Source organism: Salvelinus alpinus, chromosome 9 (genome assembly GCF_045679555.1).
Source record: "Salvelinus alpinus chromosome 9, SLU_Salpinus.1, whole genome shotgun sequence".
NCBI classification, from domain to species: domain Eukaryota; kingdom Metazoa; phylum Chordata; class Actinopteri; order Salmoniformes; family Salmonidae; genus Salvelinus; species Salvelinus alpinus.
This window is the reverse complement of record NC_092094.1, coordinates 78167659-78179989: the sequence shown is the minus strand read 5'-3', so window position 1 is coordinate 78179989 and position 12331 is coordinate 78167659. Positions and strand designations below refer to the sequence as shown.

Below are 12331 nucleotides of genomic sequence, written 5' to 3'. Positions count from 1 at the left end.
CCTCTCTGGCAAACCTGCTATGCCCTTACCTCTCGTCTCCTCTGTGTGTCGCCTGGCCCACAGAGTGGGCAAAGCACCAAGGGGGGAGATGGTTAGACTAATATCTGACACCAGGTTTTGTCCAAATCTGATTGAAATTTGCAAAACACATGTGTATAAATGTACTACATGCATGCAATACAACATTGGTAAGGGTACCACCTGGCCGGCCCATTCAGCTATGGGCCGGCCCATTCAGCTATGGATTTCATAGACATGGCTGAATGAAAGGAAAGAAAGAGGTACTGCCTGGTAATAATTGACCGTTTTACCAGGTGGGTCGAAGCATTTCCAACCGTGCACTGTGATGCCAAAACGGTAGCAAAACTTCTAGTAAGGAAAATCATCCCTAGATTTGGTATACTGGAAGTTCTCTCCACAGACAATGGCACCCATTTGACAGGAGATGTGGTTGCACAGGTGGCTGCCGAATTGGGGATAGATCATAAGTCTGTATCTACCACCCACAAAGTAATGGGATTACTGAGAGGGCTAATCAAACCATAAAAGTGGAGCTTGCAAAAGCATGCCACTCCACAGGGAAGTCATGGGTAGAGTGTCTTCCCTTAGTCCTGATGAAAATGTGCAATAGTATAAACCATGGAACAGGGCTTAGCCCACATGAGCTCTTAACTGGCCGTCCAATGAATGTTCCTTTACACAGACCAATGGCTCCAAAACTGGCTGACCTGACTGCACTGGATGATGATTTGAGCAAATATATGAAGGAACTAAACCATGCTGTTATGTCTTTGTATTCCCAATACAGGAAAGCCCAGGAAGTTCCAGAGCAGGATGTCCCAGACAGCCTACCTGTTGACGTTGGAGAATGGATCAAGCTGAAGGTCCACAAGAGAACATGGAACCACCCCAGAAGGATGGGCCCATACCAGGTCATCGCAGCAACACCTACAGCGGTGAAGGTCCAGGAGCATCAGGGGTGGCACCACCTATCACACTGCCAGAAGACGTCCCAACCATCACCCAGACCCTTATATCTATCCTCAATCTCCTGAGGATTACTTGCAGCCTAATGCACCTTTTATGGATGAATTCTTATAACCATTATGCTTGAGTCGCTTTTGTTGAGGCCCTTGTACCCTCAAAGGGGGGAATGAAGGGGTTAAACCAAGGCCTCATACCATTTTAAAGGGTTAATAAATTGTGTTATGATAAACTGTAAGGTCTCCTCTCAGGAGACATCTGTGTGTGTGTTAACATCTGTTTTGAGTGATATGCCCTGCAGACACTATCAGAAGGTGGAAATCGCCTACGCTCATATTCCTCCTGTCTGGGTCCCACTGTGACTGTCTGAGGTTCTGAGAATATGACTGGTTTTATGAGAACACAAGGCCACCGCAGGACTGATGGAAACCGCCACCTGGCAGAAGATGCTTAGACTTATCTATTGTGAAATGTTATGAACCTATATAAGCTGCAGGATGTCTTAGACACCTCGCAGAACCTGGGGAGAGCTATCATATACTGTACTCTGTACCAACTTCTGTCTAGAATTGCATTACTAAAGGAGAATTTTAATACTTAAACAAAGAGTTTGTGTTTCCCTTCTACTACCAATGTATAAGTTTGATAATTATATAGAAATGATCATCTGAAATTGACCAACACGTTCCACAGGAATGTTGGCCCATGTTGACTCCAATGCTTCCCACAGTTATGCCAGGTTGGCTGGATGTCCTTTGGGTGGTGCACTATTCTTGATACACACGGGAAACTGTTGAGAGTGAAAAACCCAACAGCAATTCTTGACACACTCAAAACGGTGGCCTGACATCTACTACCATACCCCGTTCAAAGGCACTTAAATATTTTGTCTTGCCCATTCACCCTCTGAATGGCACACACACACAATCCGTGTCTCAAGGCTTAAAATCATTCTCTAACCTGTCTCCTCCCCTTCATCTACACGGATTTAAGTGAATGTAATAGGTGACATCAATAAGGGATCATAGTGTTCATCTGGAATCACCTGGTCGGTCTCTGGCATGGAAAGAGCAGGTGTTCATAAAGTGTTGTACACTTTTGCTTTAAACTGATTGTTTGAAGCAAAACGACCAAAACTATTGCTGCCGGTCATCCTGAACTCAATCACATCTATTGTAAGCCCCCTTCCGTGGGTATAGCCAGATGAGCGGTGTGTCTCCGGTAGCTTACTTTTATTCTGGTAAAACAATTTTCAACAGCGCATAGATAACAAAAACCTAGCAAATTACTTAGGTTGTCACTCAACCAATAAAGCCTAATATCACTCAAGTCATTTTAGCATTTAATGCTGAAGGTGCTGCGCAGATGTGCATATCAGGAACAGGCCGCAGGTGGGTGGACTATGCTACTGATATTGCCTGGGGGTTGTTCGGCAATGGAATGCAAAATGACTTGTAGATTAATGACGGTCAACACAGTTACATGCAGTTTGACACTGAAGTAGAGGACACATGTGTATCAGTGAATTGTTACATCCTTAATGTTTATGTTAGTGGAAGGCATTTTAGTCTATTATTTGGGGAGAGAAATATGATGGCGCCTCTAGTGGAAGTTTCGAAATGTGTTATTGTTGAAAAATTGAGGCTTGTGTAGTAAATGAATTGAATGTTTTATCAATTGTTGATAGACCAGAAGTTCTAGTAGCAGTACATTGTAGTAGTAATAGTGAATGTTTTAGATAGGTAGGCCATGGGTTAGCTATAGTAAGTGGGGTCACCATTGTAGTTGGGTTAATGCGTGGGTTAGTTTAGTGGGTTGGGGTGAGCTGTGTGGCATAATCGTAAGTGCTTCTCGAGTACTAGATTTTTTTGGTAGAAGATATTTATGTTCTGAGTTTAGATTTGAAAAACAAAAGTAGACCAAGATTTCAAACAGTACGTTTTTTTGTCCAAGCTGTTGGGAAAGTGGTCAACATGTCAGTCAACATGCTCAGAAAGTGTAGTTGATGCGGTTACGAAAACAGCTGTACCTCTTGATTGGTAGAAGTTATTTATGTTCTGATTTCAAATTTACATAGCAGAGAAGTAGACTAAGATTTCATCCCCTCTAAGTTTTTATGTAACTTCTTGGGAAAGTGGTCAATGTAGCTGAATTGTGTCATAAGTCACATGTCTTATTCATGTTCTTAACATCTACATAGTGTTGCTGAAATGTAGTTCCGTTTTTTGGGTCACTTTGGTAGGTGGCCCTTGGAGTACTAAGCTACTTGTGGATCAATGGAGGCTTATCAGAGGAGGAAGGGGAGGACCATCCTCCTCAGTTAATTTCATAAAAATAAAATGTTTAAAACATTTAACAAGTTATCCTTTTTAGATAAAATTATACTAAATATAATCACGTCACCAAATATTTGACTAAAACACTATTTGGCAAAGAAGGTCTACAGTAGCCTCAACAGCACTATGTAGGGTAGCACCATGGTGTAGCCGGATGACAGCTAGCTTCCGTCCTTCTCTGGGTACATTGACTTCAATAACAAAACCTAGGAGGTTCATGGTTTTCACTCCCTTCTATAGACTTACACAGTAATTGTGACAACTTCCGGAAGACGTCCTCCAACCTATCAGAGCTCTTGCAGCAGTAACTGACATTTTGTCCACCTAATCAAAGGATCAGAGAATTAATCTTGTACTGAAAGCATAAACTACAGCTAGCTAGCACTGCAGTGTATAAAATGTTGTAAGTAGTTGACTCAAAGAGAGAGAAAGACAAAAGTTGAACAGTTTAAGAAATAATTTTCTCCCAAAATTCAGGAGAAGCAAGAGAGAAATAGAGAGATTGAAAAAAAATGTCACTTTCCCTTTCATTTACTTAGCTAGCAAATGCAGCTAGCTAGTTTACCCTACTGAAACACCGTGCTCAAACAGAGGGATGATATGTTAATTAGCTGGCTATGACTTTCCAACACAACACTGGAATTCTTCCATGTCAAGGTAAGCTTTTGGTTTTATAATTTTTTTGCCACCCGGAGCCACCGATGTACCTGCTTACTGACTGTACACTGTAATGTTACTGCATGATTGTAGAGGGTTTACTAACGCGCTAGTTCTATTAGCTATGTTGACTATGACGTTACTTGAGCTAATATGGTGACAACGATGTAGGCTGTGTGTAGCGGTTTGGTATGGAAAGGTTTTTTGCCTGGTCACATACAGCTGATGTGTTGTGCTTGAAGTCCACAATCGAAGGAATACAACGTGGCTGCTATGAAAGTGAACTGTATTTACGCGATCAGGGATGTATTCATTCCGCCGATTCTGTTAAAAAACGTTTCTTAAATGGAAGCAAACGGAACAAAACAAGGATAAACATACCTGATTTTTTGCCAATAGAAACTCTAATTTGCAACTGTTGGACTAATGATTACACCCTATATCAGCAAGATGCAGGCAAGAATGTGCAAGGCGGTATTGAATGTCACTGTCTATCCATGTGTCACTGTCTGTCACCTCAAATTTGTCTCTTGACCTGTGTGCACCTACATTGTAAACTTTTATTCATAGCCAAGGTTGTAGCAACCTCATGATGGGTATAGGGAAAATTAGAGTATCATGTAGTAGCCTGAACCTATCGCATATTCAATTCACTGGGTGAATGGAATATGAATGAAAGTCATCCAATATGCTGTAATAGAAATAAGGCCATGCTCATTAAAATAAAATGGTCCTCCCTCATCTTAAACGGCACTGACCGCCACTGTTGTGGATGGAGATGAGGTCTGGCATGGTCACAGGTTGCAGTACAGAGATGTTAAGGCAAGACAAGATAGGGTTTTCTTTCCCTCTTTTCCTTTTGGGCTGAATTGAGGTTTGCCATCCCCATCAGGAACGAGTGCTGCACTAAAGAAGGAGTGTATTCAGAACCTCATCGATGCTGTCTGGCAGCGCATGTGTGCCTTTGTGTGTTCGTCACAGATGGAGTCAACTGGACACTGATTGGAGTCAAAACCATTATCCCAGAAGACTACCCATAATCTGACAGCCATCAGCATCCAAATAATAACAGCTCACATTGCTAGTAATTCATATCTAACCATTCACACGCCCCGTTGATTGTAATGTTATTCAAAGCCTTGGCCAACATGTTTTCCTGAGTGTTGGTGTGCAGTATGTACATATAAATAGTACAGTTTACAGTAATGCTTATGCTAATCAGGCATATTGTCCATAAATTATGACTTTACGTCCCCTAGGGTATTTGCAGCTTGTTGAGTAGTCAACTGGATGAGTCCAGTGTGTGTGTGCACGCATGCATGCGTGTGTTTGTGTGTCTCATCAGTCCAATGGATGAGGCCAGTTGAACTGTGACAATCTGGCTCATTAAACTGTGCAAATCAACACGAGAACCTTCAGGTCGACTCAGCAAACACGGTCATCCTTCTCCTCTCCCATCCCACAGCACAGACAGCAGCATGACTGAATGAGGGAAGCAATGCAAACAGAGATAATTCAATACATTTAATAACTACTGAACCATCTGTAATCCAGGCACCTGCCAAACCAAGTGTGAAATTATGCGAGTGGGGACTTTTTAGTCACGTCACCGATGAAGCTTCATTCTTTGATCCTAACAATGATCAAATGTCTAATGGCCCCTCCACTGAAATGGACCAATTCAATGAGCAATTATGTTATGGTATGGGATACATATGAATTACCCTAAACAGTGTCAATAATGGTGATAATATATACATATAGTCAATGAATTGTTGTCAGTGTGATCTCAGCATTTTTATTTTAGGTATTTTCTTTGCTTATGTACTATTTTCAGTCGGCTGCTTACATTACTTCCCCAGAACTGTCAACCACAATTGTAGCTCAGCATCAATAATATCTGAAGTCAGTGAACAAAACACTAAAAATATGCACTACAGTTCAAAAGTTTGGGGTCACTTAGAAATGCCCTTGTTTTTGAAAGAAAAGCAATTTTTTTGTCCATTAAAATAACACCAAATTGATCAGAAATACAGTCTAGACATTGTTAATGTTGTAACTGACTATTGTAGCTGTAAATGCCCAATTTTTTTATGGAATATCTACATAGGCATACAGAGGCACATTATCAGCAGCCATCACTCCTGTGTTCCAATGGCACGTTGTGTTAGCTAATCCAAGTTCATCATTTTAAAAGGCTAATTGATCATTAGAAAACCCTTTTGCAATTATGTCAGCACAGCTGAAAACTGTTGTTCCGATTAAAGAAGCAACAAAACTGGTCTTCTTTAGACTAGTTGAGTATCTGGAGCATCAGCCTTTGTGGGTTTGATTACAGGCTCAAAATGCCCTGAAACTCGTCAGTCTATTCTTGTTCTGAAAAATGAAGGCTATTCCATGCGAGAAATTGGTTAGAGCCAGTTTGCGTTGTTCTGTGAAGGGAGTAGTACACAGCGTTGTACGAGATCTTCAGTTTCTTGGCAATTTCTCGCTGTTTTTCTTTCAAAAACAAGGACATTTCTAAGTGACCCCAAACTTTTGAACGGTAGTGTATATTTGTTTGTGCGTATTGATGTGTAAGTGTGTGTGCACAAGCGTACAGTACATGTCCATGTAATGTAGTGGGAGTACTATATAAGGGAACGGGGGCATTTCTCAATGTTCACAGTGCCATAGCCTAGTACAGTAGTTTATGTCTGGAAGGCATTCACGATGCCGCATGAGAAATAAGGAACAGCACACACGTTCATGGTCATGTGTGGTTCAACACACACATTTCTCGTAGCCGAGGGCTCAAATAAATGATCCCTCTCAACCACATCAATCAATTCCAAGTAACGCAATATGGAAACACGCTGTTTACAGATTCAAATCCACAAACGGCACTCAAGTCGTCTGTCTTCTCTAAAAATTAAAGTGACAGAATCATTTTCTATTTCAACAGGCGTATGTGTCACCCTAAAATGCTCAGGTTTATCCTGACAGGCCATTGAAAGGGACAACTTCAATAGAGATTTTCTGACAGACAATCCATAAGGTGATATAGTGAACCTGATTAATATTCATATGTGCAGCCTCCAGCTCAGGTAGAGAGGACGAATAGCCAGGTGACAGCGCACACACACACACACACACACACACACACACGCTCACATACAGCCCCCAAGATTCCGGTTAAAAATGATTGATCCGCCTGTGGACTGACTGAGCTCCATCCTCTCGGCCAACTGCCTGCATCTAAATCCATCAGGGACTGCAGTGCATTAGGGAAACTAACAAGGATGGAAATTCAGACCGGAGAAACAGCCTTGGCATGCAGCACGATGGCCATATGTCACTTGTTTATGAGTTAGCTAGTACCTAAAGTCTAGTCTAGTGTCATGCGCATGGCATGCACAACACACACACACACACACGATTGATTCCCATTCAAAATCCTATTTTCCCTAACCCTAAACCTAATCCTAACCCTTAACCTAACCCAACCTTAAACCTAACCCTAATCCCAAACCCCTATCTTAAGATAGCTAAGTGGGACAACTACATATCACAGGCATAGAAAGTACATTCTTCCTCAATAATGTAGGTGTCAGTAGAATCAGAGCTAGACGGGGGGGGGGGGGGGGGGGTTATTGCTCTGATGTTTGCAGAGAACGACAGGGTGTTGTCCTGAACAGCTAATCAAATGGCTACCCAGACTATTTTTCTTATCTCATACTGTTTTTTTGTAGGTATTTTCTTACATGTGCATTGTTGGTGAAGGGCTTGTAAGTAAGCATTTTACTGTCAGGTCTAAACCTGTTGTATTCGGCGCATGTGACAAATAACATTTGATTTGATTTGTCCAGGGTCACGACAAGGTTCTTTGCACTCTGGGAGGGAAACACTTAGGAGTCAACCGTGATGGAGAGGTCTTTGAGCGAACAGGCCTTCCCCGGGAGGAAGAGCAGCTCTGTTTTGTCAAACTTGAGCTTGAGGTAGTGGGCCGACATCCAAGTTGAGATATCTGCCAGACACCCAGAGGTGTGTGTCGCCACCTGATTGTCAGAAGGGGGGGGAGGAGAAAAGTAGTTGAGTGTCATCCCCATAGCAATGGTAGGAGAGACTATGTGAGGATAGGATGGAGCCGAGTGACTTGATGTATTGAGAGGGCCTAGAACCGAGCTCTGAAGAACACCAGAAGTGAGAGGACGTGGTGCAGACACAGATCCTCCCCATGTCACCTGGTAGGAGTGGCCTGCCAGATAGGATGCAATCCAAGAGTGTGCAGAGCCTGAGACGTCCAGCCCTGAGAGGGTGGAGAGGAGAATCTGATGGTTCACGTGTCAGAGGCAGCGGATAGATCTAGGAGAACAGAGGAGAGAGAGTCAGCTTTGGCCGTGCGAAGAGCCTCCGTAACAGAAAGAAGAGCATTCTCTTCTTTGGCTGTGCGAAGAGCCTCCGTAACAGAAAGAAGAGCATTCTCAGTTGATTGACCCGTCTTGAAGCCTGACTGGTTAGGGTCAAGAAGATTGTTCTGAGAGAGATAACGAGAGAGTTATCTTATCTTTCCAAAGTGTTTTGGAAAGAAAAGAAAGAAGGGATACAGGTCTATAGTTTTTGACATCAGATTAGTCGAGTGTTGGTTTCTTCAGGAGAGAAGCGACTCGGGCCAATTTGAAGTCAGAGGGGACGCAGCCAGTGGTCAGGGATGAATTGAGGAGGGAACTGAGGAATGGGAAAAGGTCTCCAGAGATGGTCTGGAGAAGGGAGGAGGAGATGGGGTCGAGCGGGCAGGTTGTCAGGCAGCCAGACCTGTCAGGCAGCCAGTCACAGGATTTCATCTGGAGAGAGAGGGGAGAAAGAGGTCAAGGCGTAGGGTAGTTTTGTGTGAGTGAGACCAGTGGTCTCAATAAGCTGAGTGAATGAGTAGCAGATGTCGTCAACCTTCTTTTCAAAGTGGTTAACAAAGTTGTCCGCAGAGAGGGAGGAGGGAGGGGAAGGGGGTGGAGGATTAAGGAGGGAGGAGACCTAACCCCTAAGCCTAAAATAGCCTTTTCCATGTGGGGACCGGCTAAATGTCCCCACTTTTCCGAATGTTGTTGTTTTACTATCCTTGTAAAACACACACGCACACACAGCTTTAGCCCACAACAAGTGGAGGCCCCTAGCCTCGAGGGAATGTGGCAGCTATTCAGTAGAATTTAGTGCAGTAGGGAGATCCTAGATCTGTGCCTGGAGAGGTGGTCCTCTCCCTGGGGTAGGGTTTGAAAACATCCGGAAATGTTCAATAAATTCCTTCGTTTTCCCGAAAATCCCAGTTGGAGGATTACCTGAATCAGCATGGAATAAACAGGAAATCCGTAATCCTCCATCCAGGTTTTCTGGAAAACCTGTAAATTGCGTTGAAAGTTTCCGGAATTTCGCAACTCTACTCCAGGGAGAGGACCACTGGTCCAGGCACAGATCTAGGATCTCCCTACTGCACTAAATCTTAACCTTAACCATCAGGTAGGAAAAATGTGACACTGACCTTAGGCCAGTGTTCAAGGGAAAACTCTCATGCGTTTGACTTTAGAGCTCCAAGCATACCGATGTTTTAAAAGCACGTGCACAGGAGCCCTGACCAGGGTGAGAGGCTCTGCACTGCAGCAGTGTTCTGTAGGCTCCATGTACTGTATGAATTGTATGGTACCCAGCTGCAATGGCTCAGTGCTCGAGAGGTGTAATTTACTGTGAGCCGGACCTTATAAATCCTCAGAATGCCAGCAGGACCCAGAAAGAGCACATCTCCCCACACATGATGGAGTGGCAGTATACTGTTACTGTTAACACACACACGCAGGCACACACACAATCATAGAGAAATCCACTTACGCAACCTCAAACCACCCACCCGCACTTTACTGAAACACACACAGGCAACATCCGCCCACACACATAGAAATCAGTGAGAGATATTGCCTACTTTGTGAATTAAAATGCCCCCTAACCAGCACTGTCACAGAGTCTCTTCGTCATCAGCGTCTGAGCATTAGTCTACTGAGAATACTTGGGTTTCCCCCACAGAAAAATACTATTTAGCTATTTTAATTGACTGCACCCCAGAATCAGTTCGTTATCAGGCAAATCCTGTTCTCTTGTCACTGCATTTTATCATTCCTGTCTCAACCACTGCCAAAATACTGCATGAGGATGTGGTGGGTATGATATGAGGATAAAAAAACGGAAGCAAATACAATCCAACTCATTCTGAGTGTGCTCAAGGACAACAACTAAAATGTGCTACACACAGATATGAGATATTGCAGAGATCTTTGGTAGGATTACTGGTCTGTTGAAGGGAGCCCCGTGGTTAAGCTAACTGTATTGCTAACTGTACATAGAACTGTAGGCTACATATGGCTTAGCCATCTCTCGAAATGATCACGCCTGCCTCGTCTTCTGCCAAAAGCTGAAGCAAGCGGCTGCTACTTCCAACATGAACCTGTTTAATCATCACGCCACCTTTGCATTAACACAACGCCAACATCACAACAATACCACCAGAACATCACAGACGAGATGTATTTTTCGACCTCATCAGGAAAAAGACCTAAACTCCACTCTTCTATCCGTTTTATCAGAGGAGAAAGGAGAAGAGAAGAGAGAGAACTTACCTGGCAAGGTGTCCAGAGGCAGGAGACATCAGAGAGCATGGGCTTGTCTTTCACACGATGACAGCAGAGGATCACACAGTCATGTGTGTGAGAGATGCCTCACTCTCACTCTGAACCAGTCTCACTGATGTCAGCTCTCTCTTTTCTATTTCCTTCCTCCTCTTCCTTTTTTCTCTTCTTTTCTTTTTCTTTTATCCGAACCCTCTGAAGAGGATGGCAAAAAAAGGGGAAACGGACAGCAAGATGCTCTGCTCTCCAGTGAGACTACTTCTAATCTCGACACAATCCTCTACTGCAGCACAGTACAACACGGCAGGCACTCTCACTGCCTGTTCACACAGCCCGGTGACGCACAAAACCCGGAACTGGAGCCTGAATGCGACATGGATACTTGACTGGAGTCTACGTGAACAACAGTACCTCACTGAGAGATGTGCTATTGGCTGGTAGAGCATTGAGAGGGCTCCTTATCTCAATCTCTCTTTCTCTTTCTCTCCCTCTCACTCTTTCTGTCTCTCTCTCTCATCCTCTCATTTAATGTGTACCTACAGTGGAGAATGGTCCTCCTTGAAACACTGTTAGGATGACATCGCATCATCCACTTTGTCCAAACATGGACCGCTTCACTGCTGTTATCACCGTCATCGCCATTGACAACAGACGTCTTTCTGGTGCGGAGTGCCACGCGGGCAGTGAGACTGATAAACTGGCTGCTTTCTCTCTCTCTCCACTCTCGCTCCCTCTGTGCATCAACATGAACTATTAACACATCCAAGTTACTCATAAGGGCTGGGCAGACGGCAGCATAAAAATAGCAACAAGCACTGTTATTCACTCTCTCACACTCAAACTAAATAGGTTAACTACTAAATACACTGCTCAAAAAAATAAAGGGAACACTTAAACAACACAATGTAACTCCAAGTCAATCACACTTCTGTGAAATCAAACTGTCCACTTAGGAAGCAACACTGATTGACAATAAATTTCACATGCTGTTGTGCAAATGGAATAGACAAAAGGTGGAAATTATAGGCAATTAGCAAGACACCCCCAATAAAGGAGTGGTTCTGCAGGTGGTGACCACAGACCACTTCTCAGTTCCTATGCTTCCTGGCTGATGTTTTGGTCACTTTTGAATGCTGGCGATGCTTTCACTCTAGTGGTAGCATGAGACGGAGTCTACAACCCACACAAGTGGCTCAGGTAGTGCAGCTCATCCAGGATGGCACATCAATGCGAGCTGTGGCAAGAAGGTTTGCTGTGTCTGTCAGCGTAGTGTCCAGAGCATGGAGGCGCTACCAGGAGACAGGCCAGTACATCAGGAGACGTGGAGGAGGCCGTAGGAGGGCAACAACCCAGCAGCAGGACCGCTACCTCCGCCTTTGTGCAAGGAGGAGCAGGAGGAGCACTGCCAGAGCCCTGCAAAATGACCTCCAGCAGGCCACAAATGTGCATGTGTCTGCTCAAATGGTCAGAAACAGACTCCATGAGGGTGGTATGAGGGCCCGACGTCCACAGGTGGGGGTTGTGCTTACAGCCCAACACCGTGCAGGACGTTTGGCATTTGCCAGAGAACACCAAGATTGGCACTCCTTTATTGGGGGTGTCTTACTAATTGCCTATAATTTCCACCTTTTGTCTATTCCATTTGCACAACAGAGTGTGAAATTTATTGTCAATCAGTGTTGCTTCCTAAGTGGACAGTTTGATTTC

The 12331-nt window shown here is 43.9% G+C and overlaps 1 protein-coding gene across 3 annotated transcripts in view; it reads right to left on the bottom strand.

The window, feature by feature from the left end:
• LOC139530676 (disks large-associated protein 2-like) overlaps nucleotides 1–11208 on the bottom strand; it is a 198242-nt gene extending 187034 nt beyond the window's left edge. For 2 of the 3 annotated variants that reach the window (XM_071327285.1, XM_071327286.1), the window contains exon 1: nucleotides 10616–11208. The gene's annotated coding sequence lies outside the window, so the exon portion shown is untranslated. The remainder of the gene's footprint in view (nucleotides 1–10615) is intronic. The other variant, XM_071327287.1, reaches the window with a different exon arrangement.
• Between the last annotated feature and the right edge of the window lie 1123 nt (nucleotides 11209–12331).